Source organism: Podarcis muralis, chromosome 6 (genome assembly GCF_964188315.1).
Source record: "Podarcis muralis chromosome 6, rPodMur119.hap1.1, whole genome shotgun sequence".
NCBI lineage: Eukaryota > Metazoa > Chordata > Lepidosauria > Squamata > Lacertidae > Podarcis > Podarcis muralis.
In genome coordinates, this window is record NC_135660.1 from 8,536,931 (window position 1) to 8,555,479 (window position 18,549).

Here is an 18,549-nt window from a genome sequence, read left to right on the forward strand (position 1 = left end):
CATACATTTTACATTTAAGGGCCATGTGAGCTAGAGTTTCCACCATCGCATGGGCAGATCCTATCTCTTTCTGCCAAACCCACAAACCTACTTGTATGAAAGGTCCTCTAGTCCATACCCCTGCAATGCAGGAATCTCAGCTAAAGCATCCGTGATGGATATCCATCCAACCTCTGCTTCAAAACCTAAAAGGAAGGAGAGCCCTCCCCTTGGCTGTTGTTTTTCAAAGATTTGTTAAATACCTGGGATCAGCCTGTCAGGGAACCTCCACATTAGACAATGGATCCATTGGTCCACCCAAGGATGGGAGGGCAGAGCATGGCAGAATGACAGTGCCATTGATCCACTGCTGCTGGGAGGGAGCTGCAAGCATTGGTTGGGTTCAATGCCCATCTCCTCAGCATCTCCTGGCATGAGAGGTGCTTGTTGCAGGAGATATCACCAATACACTGAAATAAACATCCCTTATGAATGCTGAGGCCTCTGTGTCGGACGGCCTAACTTGCTTAGACCTTTGAATGACAGCTGCTTCTGCAGCCTCCTGCTTCAAAGCCTTGCGTGGAGCAGATTCCATCCCTTTCCCCAGGCAAATGGTTTGACTCCTTACAAGTGGAAATGTTCCTCTTAATGCAATACGCTTTGCTCAAACGAGACACATCGGTGCAAACCGCAGTTTATCGGCCACAAGCAGCTGTCAGCATCAGTGTGCGGCATTTAACCCAAATTGACCTTCTTACAGCTCCGACCTCTCGTGCCGGCTTCGGCCCCCTTCTCTGATTATCAGTGACAAGGGGAAACAATCATTCTCCATTTTCTCCATGACAGCCTCTTAAATATTTCATGATTCTCATTGTGTGTCTCTTCTCCTTTTTCTCTCCTGGCAAAACAAACCCGGCTCCTTCAGAGTCCCTCCTGCGTGTCATGTTAGCTGTCGAAACCTGTTACAATCTTGGTTATTCCCCCCCCAGAAATGCCTTCCAGTTTTTGTTCATTAGGGGAGTTCTCAAACTTTTCCAGAGTGGGAGATCCTAAGCGGAAAGTACATGCTGGTTTTGAAGATAGATTCTGGGTTGCTTTTCACTGAAAAGTGCACCGTTTTCCATTCGAAATTGGAGCCCTGGTGGTGAATTTATCGACATAACCACAATACACCCATCTGCAAGCACGCAACATAGTGATGTTTTGAGCACAGAATCTAACTTCACACAGAAGGCAATAATGGCGCTCTCACTTCAGCTGGGTTACTAATGCCAAATCCAGCATGGCTCTCTTCCATTGACTCCTCTGCATGAGTAAAAGCATCAGATGCTTGCAAAAGTAACGTAGGAAAGGTTCAAAGGTGATCTAGGCCTCATGTAGTCAACCATGAGGGGGTTTTGCTGAAGACCTACAGCCAATCTATACCATGGAAAGTCTTGCTCAGTCCTGCCAGTCGTGTGTGTTTGGAGCATTTCCCCAGTTGCATAAGCTGTGCACACACAAACACAGGCTATGTTGTAACTGATGTGCGAGCCTTGTTTACACGAGGCTGAGTCAAACAATGGGAGCGTTTACTGTTATGCCCCAGTGCACAGATCCCCCAAATAAGGAAGAACCTTAATCATTTGGGGTGACAATGATAACTGTGGAGTCAACCAATATCTGTCTAAACATTCCCTCCCAAGTCTTTGCCTGTACGGCTTTGCCTAGGGGCTGGCCCAGGAGAGTACTGAAGCTGTGCATTCACCAGGGCCTCAAATAGCCCACAAACAGCTCACAACAGTGACATAATTTTGCGCTTTGCAGAAAGGATGTGAGAGGCTCGGAGAGACAGAAGGGGCGAATTAGCAGCTTGTACACTCACTTCTTAAAGATTAAGGAACATGTGGTGGCATCCAGAATCTGAGATCCAGAACTCCTCTGCCTGATTCCTCACGTCACCATCAACATTATTACTGTTACTGTTATTGTTATTATTACAGTGGACCCTCTGGTTATGAATGTAATTCATTCTGAGGGTCCAGATGTACCTTGAAAAATCCGCAAGTAGAGGCGCCGCTTCTGCGCACACACATGGCACAATAGAGCCCTTCTGTGCATGCGTGAGGTGTGCAGAGAGCTTCTGTGCATGAGCATGCAGCAAACCCCAGAAGAATACACTTCCGGGTTTGCTGCGTTCTCAACCCAAAAGTTACGTTACCCAAAGGTAACATAACCTGAGGATCCACTGTATTATTACAAAGCTTTAGGAGAAGAGGAATGCTTTTGCCTGCTGTCTAAAGATATGTAATGAAGGCGCCAGGTGAGCCTTCCTGGGGAGAGAATTCCACAAGCTCAGAGCCACCGCAGAAAAGGCCTGGTCTCACGTTGCCACCCTCTGGACCCCATAAGACCCTTCCACTGTGTACCGATGGACTGGTGCTGATGGGATGCCCTTAACTTTTTGTTTAAAAAATGCATTTCCCAGTAAAAATGTTTTCTTTTTCCAATTCCTTTGCTGATAACAAAGAACAAAAGAGACCAAACTGGAAACCTGGAAAACTGTACGCTGAAGAGATGCACACACACACACACACACACACACACACACACACAGAGTAAGGTTTTTTTACATTCATTTTATGTATTCGTACCAATTAGGAAGTCCTTAATTCTTTCTTAGGTGCAGGTAAGGAGTCCTGTAGATTATTAGCTGAAACACAGAATATGAAGTTGCATAAAAGTGTTCTGCGGATTCTTTACCTTTGATGGCATCATGTTCACAAATTGTTTTTTCAGCGATGGCCAGAGCAGTGGCGTAGCGTGGGTTGTCAGCACCCGGGGCAAGGCAAGTAATTTGCACCCCCTAACCCGTGGATTTGCGCCCCCTAACCCTAACCCCCAGATGTTGTGCCCGGTGCGGCCGGCCCCCCTGCACCCCCCACTCTACGCCACTGGGCCAGAGTCCACAGATTTCTGTACCGCAATATAAGAGCCGGTCCATCTAAAATCTTCCATTTTTGTACGATGGATAATCTGGCCACAGCCAGCATCCAAGTCAATAGCTCTTTTGAAGAAAACTTCTTTCAAGCTGTCATCCCACATATTTATTAACGCAAGATGCGGGATTGCCTGGATTTCAGATTTATATATGCTCTCAATTTATGGTGTGTGGTTGTTGTTTTTTAACTAAACAGTGCGGACCTTCTCAGTCCCAAATGTGCAAAAAACAAAAACAAAACCCACCTTTAGTCAGATCCAAAAACAGCACCAAGCCAATGGAAGCGAACGGCATGGTTTTGAAATGTGATCCTGACTACAAGCAAGGGATGCACAACAGAAAGAATGTAAAGGATCTGGTGTGTAGCAAATAACCCGATGCATTTGTCTGCATTTCCCATTTTAAGATTGCCCCGTCCTCCCATCCACCCCCACAGAGAGGAAGAGATTTCCAAACACTCCCCATCTGCTCCGATTCTTTCCAATGCTGCAGTGCAATCTTTGCATCTTCTTCTCCCGGTCTCAGTTGCTTGGTGCAAGGCCCTCCCGTTTCTCCGTAAACTCCGAACAGATTTGACTCCAGATCTTCAAAGGGGGTGGGTGAACGGGACCAGCCCCAGGCTGGGAGTTTGCAGAGGGTCCGCACAACCTCTGTCCGGGAGGGGGAGGGCAGTGCCCTCCAGCAGGGATCAGAGGTGGGGTCGCTCGCTTCCAACCACTGCCCACGGGCGTTGTCTCTGCATGCGCCATCGAAAGAAGGTGTCAGCAAACAACAGAGCGAGCAGGCTTCAATTAGGATCCTGGCAGGGAATCAGAAAGCCACGTTCTGTTATGCTGCCAGGTCAACAATGGAGCCATCAAGCCATGCCTGTGAGGCGCCAAATCTATCAGCTTCCCCATATGGTTGCCATCTACCGTGAGCCATTTCCTGCCAAAGCAGAGAAGCCCTGGCTCTGCCCCCTCCTCAATCTCCAGCCTCACTCTACAAGAAGTTCCATGGATTGTGTGTGTATTAGCTTAGGGCCAGTTCAGTTGTGGGATCATCTTACTCCATCTATGCCCATTTGACAACTTAGACCTTTGGGAATGCCAGCTACAGGTGGCACATAATGCACGTTCTGCAATTGTAAGAAATCCATATTTTAGTGTGGCAGCATCTTACAACTTGGAACTTCCTGCCTGTTGACGCCAGGCAGTGGCCTTCGCTGTACTTCCCCCTGTGCTTTCTTAAAACACTTTTGTTTCAGCAAACCTACCCACATATAAAAGTTATGCGTCTTTTAATCTGTTTTTTAGCTTACTGCCAATTTTCATTAGTGTTCAATGCTTTGACATGCAAACCCTTCAACGTGTCTCCAATGAAAATAGGGAAGTCCAGTTTAATAATAATAATAATAATAATAATCTTATTATTTATACCCTGTCACTCTGGGAGGCTTCCAACATATACAAAAACACAGTAATACCTCTGCGAACGTCCACCTCGTCTAGCGTCCACTTCGGTGAACGGCTGTGGCAAACCCGGAAGTACTGAAATGGGCTACTTCCGGGTTTGTCACTCATGCCTGTGCAGAAGCCCTAAATCACACTTAGTGCATGCACAGAAGCGCAAACTGCTCCGCACACGTGCACAGACACTGCGCTTTGCCCTGCATCCTTTTCGGCTAGCAGCCGGGACTCTGGAACGGATCCCAGTCGCAAACAAGGTATGGCTGTAAAACTACACAAGGCTGCTTTTAGATGTCTTCTAACAGTTGTGCAGTTACCCTTATCCCTTTGGTTCAGAGGTCGCTTAACTCCATACCCTCCAACATTTCTCCGATGAAATAATAATAATAATAATAATAATAATAATAATAATAATAATAATTTATTATTTGTACCCCGCCCATCTGGCTGGGTTTCCCCAGCCACTCTGGGCGGCTTCCATGGAAACCAAAAAACACTAAAATATCATACATTAAAAACTTCCCTGAACAGGGCTGCCTTAAGATGTCTTCTGAATGTCAGGTAGTTATTTATCGCTTTGACATCTGATGGGAGGGCGTTCCACAGGGCGGGCGCCACCACCAAGAAGGCCCTCTGCCTGGTTCCCTGTAGCCTTGCTTCTCGCAATGAGGGAACCACCAGAAGGCCCTCGGCGCTGGACCTCAGCGTCCGGGCAGAACGATGGGGGTGGAGACGCTCCTTCAGGTATACTGGGCCGAGGCCGTTTAGGGCTTTAAAGGTCAACACCAGCACTTTGAATTGTGCTCGGAAACGTACTGGGGATGTCCTAGGGAAAAGCGAGACATTTTGGGATCAAATCAGAAACCGTGACGGCTTATGTAAATCTGGGACTGTCCCTGGAAAATAGGGACACTTGGAGGGCCTGCACATGTGTGTTTTAAAGCTTTTATTGATAATGTTTTATTTTTTTGTAAACCAATTTGAGATTTTATTACAACCAAGCAATGTGCAGTTAAACAAACAAACATTTTTAAGAAGGCAGGTAAAGTGTGCAGAGCAAATGGCTTTCCCTTCTCTGAAGGTGATCTGAGGAACACCACCCCAGATCTCCCAAGAAAACCCAAATCATAAGAATATGAGCACTGGCTTGCTGGATCAGACCCACAGTCCATTTGGTCCTGCATCCTGCAGCCCACAGACAGCTGCCAAATGAATCTTGGGAGCTCACAAGCAGGATATAAGTTAACAACCTGCTACTGCTTTTCTCGGGAGGATCCAGTATTTGGAGATATTTAACTGCTTCTGAACATGGAGGTTCGATACAGAGCTGTTGTTCTGAATAGATTTATCATCCAAGGATTTGTTTACTTTTTTTTTTATAGCCATAATCACATCTTGTGGCCGTTAGCAAAGTTCATTTTGCATGATGTGAAGAAAGTTCCCTGTTCTCTTCCACCCCACCCCCCTCACCCCCGACCTGGAGATGAACCTATCTGTGGTATCAGGAGGTCAGGAATGAAGCGTGAACAGGACTTCCTATGCTCTGTTCCAAGAGGCAAATCAGATTCAGACCAGCCATTTGCATATGTTCACATAATCCTTTATGTTAGTCATGAGAAAGAGTAAAGAGCGATGGCTAACTAACACATGTAATGCAATAAAAGTCCATTCTCCTGATTCATGCTACCGGTGATCGAATTGAACTTTATGATAACTAGTAAACTCAGCAGTTTTTTCCCAGGTTGCATCTTCGAAAGCAAAGACTGCGAGAGAGATTTCCCTTGCTCCAGGACCTAAACCTTTGCCATCCACTTATTCTGCAGTACCTTGAACTCTTCTGGAATTCCTGGTGCTTAATATAGTCCCCTATTCGGCCACTTAAATGCCTCTTTGTGCCTATTCAGACTTGGAAAAATGTTGACCCTGGATATATTTGTGTTGGCACCATCTGTAAGAGTGTTATGCCAACAAGTGAAGGGAACTGAATTTCAGAAAGTTAATGGTCGTGGAAATAATTTTGCTTCTTGACTGGCTGTGGGCCTGGCTCAAGAAATCTCTTTCCTCACCAGCGCTGGGTGAAAAATAAATATTAGGGCCTCTTCCAAGTCCTTTATGGGTGAAAATACAAAGTTTTCTTAGACTGAGCTGGGTTATTGACCTATCCAGTTTAGCACTGTCCACTCTGTCTGGAAGCAACTCTTCAAGGCATTGGCCAGGAGTCCTGCTGCAATGCTTAGCTGGAAAATGTTGGGGACAGGAAGTGAGCATTGAATATTATGTTCTTCCTTTATTCCCATTGGCAATGTGGAGAAGAGGATCTTAGTGTAAGACTTAGTGTAAGAGAGCCAGTGTGGTGTAGTGGTTAAGAGCGGTAGTCTCCTAATCTGGGGAACCGGGTTCGCGTCTCCGCTCCTCCACATGCAGCTGCTGGGTGACCTTGGGCCAGTCACACTTCTCTGAAGTCTCTCAGCCCCACTCACCTCACAGAGTGTTTGTTGTGGGGGAGGAAGGGAAAGGAGAATGTTAGCCGCTTTGAGACTCCTTAAAGGGAGTGAAAGGCGGGATATCAAATCCAAACTCTTCTTCTTCTTCTTCTAGTTAGAACATCTTGCATCTTGAGTAAGGATGGGGCAGAGATTTGATTCAGTTTGCATTTAAAGGTAAGCTTACCCTAATTCACAGTTTCTGAAACAATATGCGAATCAAAACACACCGATTCTAAATTTGCACTTGCTCGAATTTTTCAAATGCAGCTCTCCAACTAAACAATTGTTACCAAAAGATGCACATATTAGGGGGAATTGTGCATAATGATGAACATATTGGTGAAATCAACACTGAAAGGTGCTTTCTGTTAGGATAAATTGCTTGCAGAAATGTGTGCATTAGTTAAAACTGCTTAATTATGTCTGTATTAGGGGGGGAAATCACAGTAAGATGCTGAGGAATTCTCACTAAGATTTAAAAAACTTTTTTTTTTTTTGCAGAAATGTGGAGAAGTGGGTTCAAGATTTTAAAAACGAGGAATGGAGAGAAAAGAAATGGACAGAGCCTTCCATTCCTACTTCTGAGGCACATCGTACAATTATAATGTGAAATCAAAGATCGCCTAGTCCAACCCTCTGCCAGTGCAGAAATCTGCCGCCACAGCATCCCTGATAGGCATTTGTCTGCAGACAGCTTCCAGGTCATGTGGCCAGCATGACTAAACCGCTTCTGGCGAACCAGAGCAGCACACGGAAATGCCGTTTACCTTCCCGCCGGAGCGGTACCTATTTATCTACTTGCACTTTGACGTGCTTTCGAACTGCTAGGTTGGCAGGAGCAGGGACCGAGCAACGGGAGCTCACCCTGTCGTGGGGATTTGAACCGCCAACCTTCTGATCAGCAAGCCCTAGGCTCAGTGGTTTAATCCACAGCGCCACCCATAGGACCTCCCTATTTTTATCTGAGAAATGTTGTGGGGTATGAGACACATCACATTCAGGCAAGCAAGAGGCATTAAGAAGGGCACATTCCAGCCAGGCCAGAAAGGGAGTGCAGGACCGGACCGGTATGGGATGTGGTTTGGTGGAGAGTCTCAAGGGATATGCCTTTGACCCCTGGACCTGAGGTTCCTCAACCCTGATCAAAGGATACATTCATGTTAGATTGTGTGTGTGTGCAAATAATTTAGACATGACCCCTGGATCACATGCCTCTTATGAGTAAGACAGATTAGACCCTGCTCCAGACTCCCCTCTCTAGGAAATGCAGGTCAATGTCGAGAGCAGAACTCCCTCTGTAGTGATGCCACAGATCTGGAACATCCTCTTCTGGGAAACTGGCCAGACGACATCACTTCAAAACCTTAAAAGGCAGCCTAAAAGCACATTTTGTTTTGCCACTTTTTCAAAGGCCGATAATCCACTGAGATTGTTTTAAACTCTTTTGCTGCAGCCGTCGGGTTGTGCTTTCAGGTTGCTGGCTTTTTCAGTGTGTGCATTTATTTGCAAAGAAAATGGCATCACTCTGGTTTGCAGGATCCTGCCAGAGGTGCTGGAGTTGAGGGGGGGGGAGGGAAAGCCTCTTTGCTCTTTGGATCACAATCTGTGTTTGTCTGTTATTCAGAGGAGTTTACAATAGTAAATAATAAGGCAGCCCACACATTCAGGCTTACAATCTATTTTTATTTTTTTAAATAAGATATTTATTAAAGTTTCCAAAAATTTATATAAAATAGAAAAACAGAAGAAAAAAGAAAAACCAAAAATACATACAAAACACACATACAACAACAAGTATAATTTCAGTCCCTTATATTCATATAACTTACTTTCCCGACCTCCTCATACCTCCAATCTCTCCTCATAACTCCAATGTATTCCAATCTCTAATTATTTAATTTCAGCAAATCCTTCCCCTAATTTCTATTTAGTTTTTGACCTTTCTTTTCTTAATTACATAATCATTACAGCTAGAAACCACTTAATTTCTGAATCAACATCGTTCTAACATTCAATAATTTTACAATGTTTCTTAAGATAGTCCTTAAATTTCTTCCAATCTTCCGCCGTCTCTTTCCCCTGGTCTCGGATTCTGCCGGTCATTTCTGCCAGTCCCATATAGTCTATAACCTTCATCTGCCATTCTTCCACGGTGGGTAGATCTTCTGTCTTCCTCAGGCTTACAATCTAATAGACACAAAATGAAAAGTGATGGGGAGGGAGGAGGAATGACGTCAGGCACCATTCAAGTTACAAAGGTCTCGTAAGTGTGTTTTTTTCCTAGCAAGGAGGGGGAAGCAAGCTGCCTGTAGTTGCTTCTTTTTGGCCCATGGAGGTGGGTGGTGGTAGTGTGACCTTCCCTTGCTGGTGTTTCTGCTTGAACAGCAGTTGGCATCTCTTGTTCCTTTGACACAGAGGTGCCAACTTGAATAAATATGGGGGGGGGGAGGTAAGCCCTTACCCCGCATAATCGATCATAAGATGCAGTGCACACACACCAAATTGAATCACTATGCCCAGCAACTTTGGGTGGGGCTGGCACCCTCAAATATTTTATTGGGGGGGCTGAAGGGACCACGGCCCCTAAGAGTTGGTGCCTATGCTCTAGCCAATGGATGGGGCCAGAGAGTCCTTTCATGCAGATAAAATCATAATTTCACATAATACACTCCTGGTGTCTGGATGGACAAATGACTGACCAGGAACGAGATCTCAGGATTGCAGCGGATTGCTTGACGAATAACAATAATAATAATAATTTATTATTTGTACCCCGCCCATCTGGCTGGGTTTCCCCAGCCACTCTGGGCGGCTTCCATAGAAACCAAAAAACACTAAAATACCATACGTTAAAAACTTCCCTGAACAGGGCTGCCTTAAGATGTCTTCTGAATGTCAGGTAGTTGTTTATCGTTTTGACATCTGATGGGAGGGCGTTCCACAGGGCGGGCGCCACTACCGAAAAGGCCCTCTGCCTGGTTCCCTGTAGCTTTGCTTCTCGCAATGAGGGAACCGCCAGAAGGCCCTCGGCGCTGGACCTCAGCGTCCGGGCAGAATGATGGGGGTGGAGACGTTCCTTCAGGTATACGTGGGTCGAAGCTGTGAACCCAGTGGAAAAAAGGTGGGTTCCACGTCAGGGATCATCAGGAACAGGAACTGAAAATTAAACTTCCTGTATCATGATGCCATTATACAATCTTGTGGTTTGGCTGCATTTGGAAAATTGTCTACAGTATTGTAGAGCCAGAGAAGGTTCAGAGAAGAGAAACTGATATGCACAGGGAGACAGAGGAACTCTGCTGAGTCACAACATTCGATGGCACTGGATGCTGGATAGTCAAACTATGGCACTCACTCCCACAGGAGGCTGTGAGAAGAGGTTGTTAAGCCAAATGGGCCTTGGGCCTGATCCAACAAGGATGTCCTTATATTTCCCTTGCTTCTGCAGTTCTGGGACAGTGGGAACAGCACGCTGTTTCTGGCAGGTGGGGTGGGATTAAGCTCCCTGGAAGGACAGATCCTGAAACTGAGGCTCCAATACTTTGTCCACCTCATGAGAAGAGAAGACTCCCTGGAAAAGACCCTGATGTTGGGAAAGATGGAGGGCACAAGGAGAAGGGGACGACAGAAGACAAGATGGTTGGACAGTGTTCTAGAAGCTACCAGCATGAGTTTGACCAAATTGCGGGAGGCAGTGGAAGACAGGAGAGCCTGGCATGCTCTGGTCCATGGGGTCACAAAGAGTCAGACACGACTAAACGACTAAACAACAACAATTTAGCATCCACTTAAAGCACATGGCTTCCCTCCCCAAATTGTGGGAACTGTAGTTTACCCCCTTTGCAGAGCTGTGGTTCCCAGCACCCTTAGCAAACTGCATTTCCCAGGATCCTTTGGGGAAGGCCACATGTTTTAATATAGTCCAGATATAGTCGGAAGCAGCATCTGCGTTCTCTTTCCCTGTCAGAAGTTTTGAGGCTGGGTTTGCGGGGAGGCGGCTGACAGCCTTGCTCTGCGCTGATAGACACCAACACAATCTCTGCCCTGGGAGATGCAATTTGAGAAAAAGAGTTCGCCTGGTGATGTGGAGGTAAAAAAAATTCCTTGCCTGTCAAAGAAATAATAAACAAGTCTTCCCCCTCTCCCTCTCCCAGGATGCTAAGATGGGGAATGAGCTCCTCCGGTTTCCTGAAAAGGGCTATGCTCTTTGAGAGCCGAATGGAGGGTGGCTTTTTCATGTTCTCATTAGCTTCTCCATATTGCTCAGCTCAGCCTATCCCCCACAAGGGACTCTTCTGAAAGATTTGCCCTGAGATTTGCCCAGACTCTTCCCTTTTCTGGGCAGTTTAGCATCATCTCCATTTTCAGGGGAGGAAGTGAAACATTTCATTTCTTCATTTCACAAGCTGTCACAAGTTCTTAGCGTTAAATGTCTTCACAAACACCCTCCATTCTGCGAAATTGTTCTCCCTGCTCAGAGATTCATGGATATTGGAGCTTGAAGGTGTGGGGAGCAAGGTGGCATTGGCAAGTGCGGGAATATTCCCATCTCAGCCCCTCCTCTGGTCCGAAATCACCATGAGGGCAAGATCATAACAGCAAACTCTTGCTTTGGCCCCCGGATCACTTCATCAGAGCCACAGCACTGTGTCACGCAGGCAAAAGTGGGCATAAATCCCAGAGAATTGAATAAGGAGTGCACATGCTTTAAAGCAGGGTGGTGGGCATAAATTCTGCGGGGCTTTACAAAAGCAGCAGAAATACAGCCCTGCTTTTCAGAGGGGCGTAAAACCTACACAACGCTGAAAGTGATTCATGGCACCATCGTGGTGCTAAATCATACGAGATGGAATAAAACAGGCACTGAGCAGTTTGGGATTAAGGTTGCTTTGGGTTGAGTTCTGCAGGACACACATATTAGTGAGCTTCGAGACAAGATCATTTCTGCTCCCCAGCAAGTACAGGACTCTAGTGTGAAGGTAGCCTAGCTGGTGCTTTTCCCCCCAGCTGGAGTGCACCAGTGTGAGAGCCAGTGTGGTGTAGTGGTTAAGAGCAGTAGACTCGTAATCTGGTGAACCGGGTTCGATTCCCCGCTCCTCCACATGCAGCTGCTGGGTGACCTTGTGCTAGTCACACTTCTTTGAAGTCTCTCAGCCTCACTCACCTCACAGAGTGCTGTGGGGGAGGAAGGGAAAAGGAGATTGTTAGCCGCTTTGAGACTCCTTAGGGTAGTGATAAAGCGGGATATCAAGTCCAAACTCTCCTCCTCTTCTTCTTCTTCACCAGAGTGCAGTTCTGGCACATCAAGTGGGTGCCATTGTGGGCTCACACTCCCCCTGCCTGCTTTTTGCCTTTACATACCTCTGAGAAGCCCATTTCAAGTCAAAATGGAAGTTGGCAGCATGTACAAGTCTACAACTTTTTTTTAGATTTATGACTCCACGTAGCTCCTAGCTAGATTTTTATGTGTTGTTGTTGTTGTTGTAAATTGCAAATTGCTGTGAATATGTGGAGAAATGAATTTAGGACTGGAAAAATGAGAAACCGATAGAACCAAAGCGGTATATTCACCCATTCCTAGTCTGGGGAAATCTTTAGTGCAGTTGTACCTTGGTCTAACTGGGACGCGGGTGGCGCTGTGGGTAAAAGCCTCAGTGCCTAGGGCTTGCCGATCGAAAGGTCAGCGGTTCAAATCCCCGCGCGGGGGGGGGGGGTGCACTCCCGTTGCTCGGTCCCAGCGCCTGCCAACCTAGCAGTTCGAAAGCACCCCCAGGTGCAAGTAGATAAATAGGGACCGCGGGAAGGTAAACGGCGTTTCTGTGTGCGGCTCTGGCTCGCCAGAGCAGCTTCGTCACGCTGGCCACATGACCCGGAAGTGTCTCCGGACAGCGCTGGCCCCCGGCCTCTTGAGTGAGATGGGCGCACAACCCTAGAGTCTGTCAAGCCTGGCCCGTACGGGCAGGGGTACCTTTACCTTTACCTACCTCGGTCTAAGAACAGCCCTGTTAACGAATGATTCGGGCATCGCACTCCGCAAAATTGAAAGCAGGTGTTCCAGCTAGCGAACTTTGCCCCAGAAAATGAACAGAAGCTGACCGGTGGAAGGGCACCGGTGGAAGGAAGCCCCGTTGGGAAAAGCGCGCCTCAGTTTAAGTATGTTTTCGGTATAAGAACGGACTTCTGGAACAAATTAAGTTCGTAAACAGAGGTACCACTGTACTTGGTTTTTTTTCCTGATTATAGGAACTGGCCATAATAGTCATAGAAGGAAGAGCTGAATGTTTGTCCAATGACTTGCCCAGTAACTCACACCTCCTCTTTCAGTTCCCCTTGATGAACATTTGGTGGCCGAGGTGGGTGGGTGGCAGACATGACCCTCTCTTGCGCAAATTTTGCCAAAAGGGAACAAAAATCTTCCGTCACAACAGAAGAGATACAGGAGGCCTCTTTGAGTGCCTTTAATTCTGTGTGCTGGAGGGATAGCTCAGTTGGTAGATTAAAAGGTAAAGGTAAAGGTACCCCTGCCCGTACGGGCCAGTCTTGACAGACTCTAGGGTTGTGTGCCCATCTCACTCTATAGGCCGGGGGCCAGCGCTGTCCACAGACACTTCCGGGTCACGTGGCCAGCGTGACAAGCTGCATCTGGTGAGCCAGTGCAGCACACGGAACGCCGTTTACCTTCCCGCTGGTAAGCGGTCCCTATTTATCTACTTGCACCCGGGGGTGCTTTCAAACTGCTAGGTTGGCAAGCGCTGGGACCGAGCAGCGGGAGCGCACCCCGCCACGGGGATTCGAACCGCCGACCTTTCGATCGGCAAGCCCTAGGCGCTGAGGCTTTTACCCACAGCGCCACCACGAGACTCTTAATCTCAGGGTTGTGGGTTCAAGTCCCATCTTGGGCAAAATATTCCTGCATTGTAGGGGGTTGAAATGAAGGAACCTTCACGTTCCCTTCCAACTCTACAATTCTACGATTCTATGAAAGGACCTGCTTTTCCCAAACTTTAAGTACAGCCTCCAGCTAGGGAAAGAATTCCCCAGTGGAGCTGAGCAGGCTTTAGTGGAGCTGGGGAGCTTTATTCACCAAAGAGCATGGTCATGATGGGCTGCTTGTAGGTTGACAGTGCTTAGATTTCCACCACTGACTCACACATCAAAGGTTTTATGTTCCTTTATGCTAATGTAACTGTTCCTTTGATGTCGTCATCGTCATCAATGCTATGATTAGCTGGTGGGGCCTTTAGAATTTGTTTACTGGAGCTTGATGGGCAGGGAATGGCAGAGCTGGGGGAAACCGAGACTAGTCCCTTTGGCCACCTACGATACGATACAATAATCTTTATTGTCATTGTCCCATACAGAACAACAAAATTGAAAAATCTACATAAAACATTCAACAAGCCTGCTATCCCAGCTATCCCAACCTTGTTAGCCCCCTAAAAACTCTGATACCCCATTTTTAAATACAATATACTCCCATAGAGACTCCTTACACTACGTTTAAAACCAAAATCGCATTTGGGTGGAAACTGTTTCTCAGGCGGCTAGTCCTAGTCTTTATAACCCTGGACCTTCTTCCAGAAGGCAGAAGCTGAAAGAGATCATTTCTGGGGTGCGCACTATCCTGCGCTATCTCTGCAGCTTTCTTATGGCACCTGGAAGCATAGATTTGATCCAAGGTGGGAAGAGTGCACCCAGTTATTCTCTCCGCAGTCTTTACAACCCTGGACAGCATTGTTTTTCCCCTGACCCAAACCACACACAGAGACCATAAGTTAATATACTCTCAACAGTACAATGGTAAAATGCCATCAACAGGCCCTTTGAGAGATTGTTTTTCCGGAGGATTCTCAGAAAATATAACCTCTGCTGTGCTCTCTTCATCAGGCCTTTGCTGTTTTCTCCCCAGGTTAGGTCATCTCTCATCTGTCCCTCGCAGATCAGGCCACGGAAAGAGCCACAGGCAAGGAGAAGTTGCATTGCCCAGAGTACATGCAGATAATACAGCTCTTGCATGTATCACTTAAAGAATCTGGTTTTATGGGTGAAGGTACCGACCTGGTTCCTCCATATGGAGGGCAATCCAGATTGGCCTGAAGTGCCCACGGTACAATGGAGCCCCATATGCACGCACTGCTATGCCCAGAGCCCCTCCCCCTGGGCACTGAGCATGCAACTGGTGGCTGTTGGGCTGGTACGCATGTCATCAGAAACAGTGGGGCTTGCCAGCGCTACCCACAACCCCACCACAAGTGTTCTCAATGCACGGAAGGGTTCGGATGACACCACCACTCCTCATGCGATCTCTAATTCCCTGGGTTTGACTCAGAAGGAAATGCCTGCTTTGAATTTTTTTTTTTTATTTATTTTTTAATGAACCAAAGCTGCAGACCTGGGGAGAAAGCAGCTGTGAACAGGCAGCCGATAAAATATGAGCTAGATAAGGAAGAAGCTTTCCACACAAAACCCAGTTCCCTCCTTGCCTTCGCCCCCCAAAGCTTTTTACGGCCAAAAATTCAGCGCAGCCTTCTGTACAAATGATAAAACCACAATAAAAACACCACGATGACAAGATTGTCTGGCTTGGAACGAAATCCTGTCACGGGCCCAAAGATAGCACTCAGTAGTCAGATCCCGAGAGCGAGAGGAATCCCCTCTCATCCCAAAGAACATTCAAACTACCAGGCGCTCTAAAAGCAACAATAAACTTCCTGCGAGGTGCAGAGCAGCTCTGACAGTTCATTTAAATGGAGTATTTACTCGAGGTGCCGCCGAAAGTTCACCTGAAGCGGCATTTAATGCGAATTTTGCGTGTGTCTGTTTCTCTACCCCTCTCAAGCAAAACCAAATGAAGAATTTCTTTCTTTCTTTCTTTTTTAAAAGATTTTTATTGATACAGCAAGAAAACAGAAAAAAACACAAATACCAAATTACACACAGGAATAACCATAGACACATAATTTTCTTAGCAAACAATAAAACATATATTGGTCTTAACACTAAAGACCCAACCTCCCGTCTATTCCATATTTCATATTACTTATTGCCAATACAAACTTTTATCATAATTAAACTTTTTCTTAATATATCTAATTTCTTATATCTACCTTGGAACTATTACTGAAGTTCCTCGAATGCTGCAACAGAATTTAAACTGCTATATTTATTTTTCAGATATTCTTTGAAAACCTCCCGTTTTGAAACAAATTCCTGTTTCGATTTATTCTTTATTTTTTTCTGATAGACCATCTGATTTGGCATATTCTGTCAGCTTTTGAATCCAAATAGAGGGGATTTCATTCCTCTTCCCAAATTAAGAATTTCAAGGTTCGGGTTTTTTATATACATCCCTCACACCGCCGCCCTTCTCCCCTCTCCCCCTCCTTGCGAGGGGAAACACAGTTGTAAAACTCAGCTGAGGAAACGTTAGCAACTTGTCACCTCGCAGCATGGCATGCTGGGAAGCGGGTTGACTTGGCAACTCGGCTAGTTAAGCAAACTTGACACGTGAAAGATACCAGGCCCCGGGCCTTGAAATCCGGACAAAACAGCCCGTGGAGATGGCTTTGGGGAATTCTCCCTTACAACCTGGGGAGGGACGGGGGGGGGGGGCCTGGCTGCAAAGCCAAATGAAATACCGCAAGCCAATCCAGGGTAAACACTCGGGCCTTTCAGAGCTCCTCACAAAGAGCAGATGGGGCGGTGGGCTGGGAAAAGAGGGGGGGAGAGGAGGAATTCAGTGGAAAGGATACTTGGGGAGGGAAAATATGTAAACAGGTCTGAGCGATACAGAACTGGGCGGAGGCGGCAGAGCGGAGCGGTCTGCCTAGTCTCACGAACAACTTGGTGTCCGTTCTCGCTCTCTCAGGCTCGTGTGGCAATGTCCTTTGATACTACAGCCTTGCGCTTGAAGACATGAGCTGGCCTGGTTTCCATAACACTGTCATCTTCAGCCTTGAGAATTTGGCACAAAAGCAAACTCGGCAGCAGCAGCAGCAGCAGAAAAAAAGTGTCTTGTTTCCTAAGTTGGCCGAGGCGGCTCTAATTCCATCTGCAGCCTTTGGCGGGGCTGGGGCCAGCTCTTCTGGGTTTTGCCCCGGGGGCAGCCTCAAGGTCTTGAAAGTGTCCAGACTGGACCTGCGCACTTCCAAGCCCCAGAAGGTGTTTTCACTACTTGGGGTCCAAGAAAGGTGTGCCCCACCTGTTGGAGGTGCCAAAGTGTTAAGTATGGTGATTTAATTCACTGGATTTGGTAATGCTTAAATGCATTACCGCGTGTTTGATTCTGGAATGTTCCCCAGTAACTCTCGTGTGATTGGTTAACTCTGGTCACATGGGAGATACCTTATTAGATTCTCCATTTTGTTTTGCGTGTGAGCGACTTGACTGTAATGGCTGCATCTCCACGAGCACTGAAGTAGAGACAGTGTTAGATCTCTCTCTCTCTCTCTCTCTCTCTCTCTCCCTTAATGCAATAGAGCAGAGGAGTGCTGATGTTTCTGTGTGAATGCTTGTGACGGAAAGAAGTGCATAAGTTGATGTTCTCCCAAAGAAGCAGTCAGGAGAAGTCTGCTGGAAGGAGAATGTGGAAGCATCTCAGAAGGAGCTGCATGGACTGGCTGGGTCATGGACAGAAGGCTGAGTGCATGGAAAGAGAGAAAGACACAGTGTGAATGTTTAAGGAAGAAGCTGTAATCTCCAGCTAAGAAAAACTTAAGGCCATGCCTGGATAAGCATGTGAATGCAAGTACTTTGCACATATTCTTCTTTCTGCAAGTAAAAGCTTCTGAATACTTTATCAAGTGTTTGGACATTGTTTTAATTTAAAGGAAAGAGTAAGTATTGCACACAATTTGGCTTCCTACCTGCAATTTAGCTACTCTGCCAACACAAAGCAAAGCCTCAGTCTCGGGGGGCAACTGGTTAGCAACTAAGAACATGGGAAATGGGAAGAGTCCTGCCAAGCAGACTCATGGCCCAACTAGTCCAGCATCATCTTTCTCACAGAGACCAGCCTGATGTCTCTAGGAAGGCCACAGACAATTCCAACTGTTGTGAGTCCCAAACAACTGGCATTCACCTTCATAATCTCAATATAGTCCCTATCTGTAGCCACTGATAGCCTAATCCTCCACAAACATGTCTTGTTCTCCTTTAAAACTACCTTAAGCTACTTGCCATTACTGAATCTTGGGGCAGCCAAGTCCATAAATTAATTCTCTCTTGTGTCAAAAAGTACTTTCTTTTTTTGTCTGTCCTGAATCTGTTGCCAAATTATTTCACTGGAAGAATCTGAATTCTTGTATTAAAAGCAAGGGAGAAGGACCATGGCCACTGATAACAGATTCACTCCCAGTGCAAATCGCAGCTTCCAAGGAGTGATTTTCATCAGGACCACAGCAGGAGAGGAAAAGGTGAAATATTCCCCCTTCCCACTTGCTTTGATACCAGTCATGATCAGACTCTCTCCCTCCTCCCTCCAGCGATTTGCATTTTAAAAAATGTACACACAAACTGCAAAAATACATTTAACGTCATGTCAAATTTGGCTATTGCTTTTAAAATGACACGGAGGTGGCGCTGTGGGTAAAAGCCTCAGTGCCTAGGACTTGCTGATTAAAAGGTCGGCGGTTCGAATCCCCGCAGCGGGGTGCGC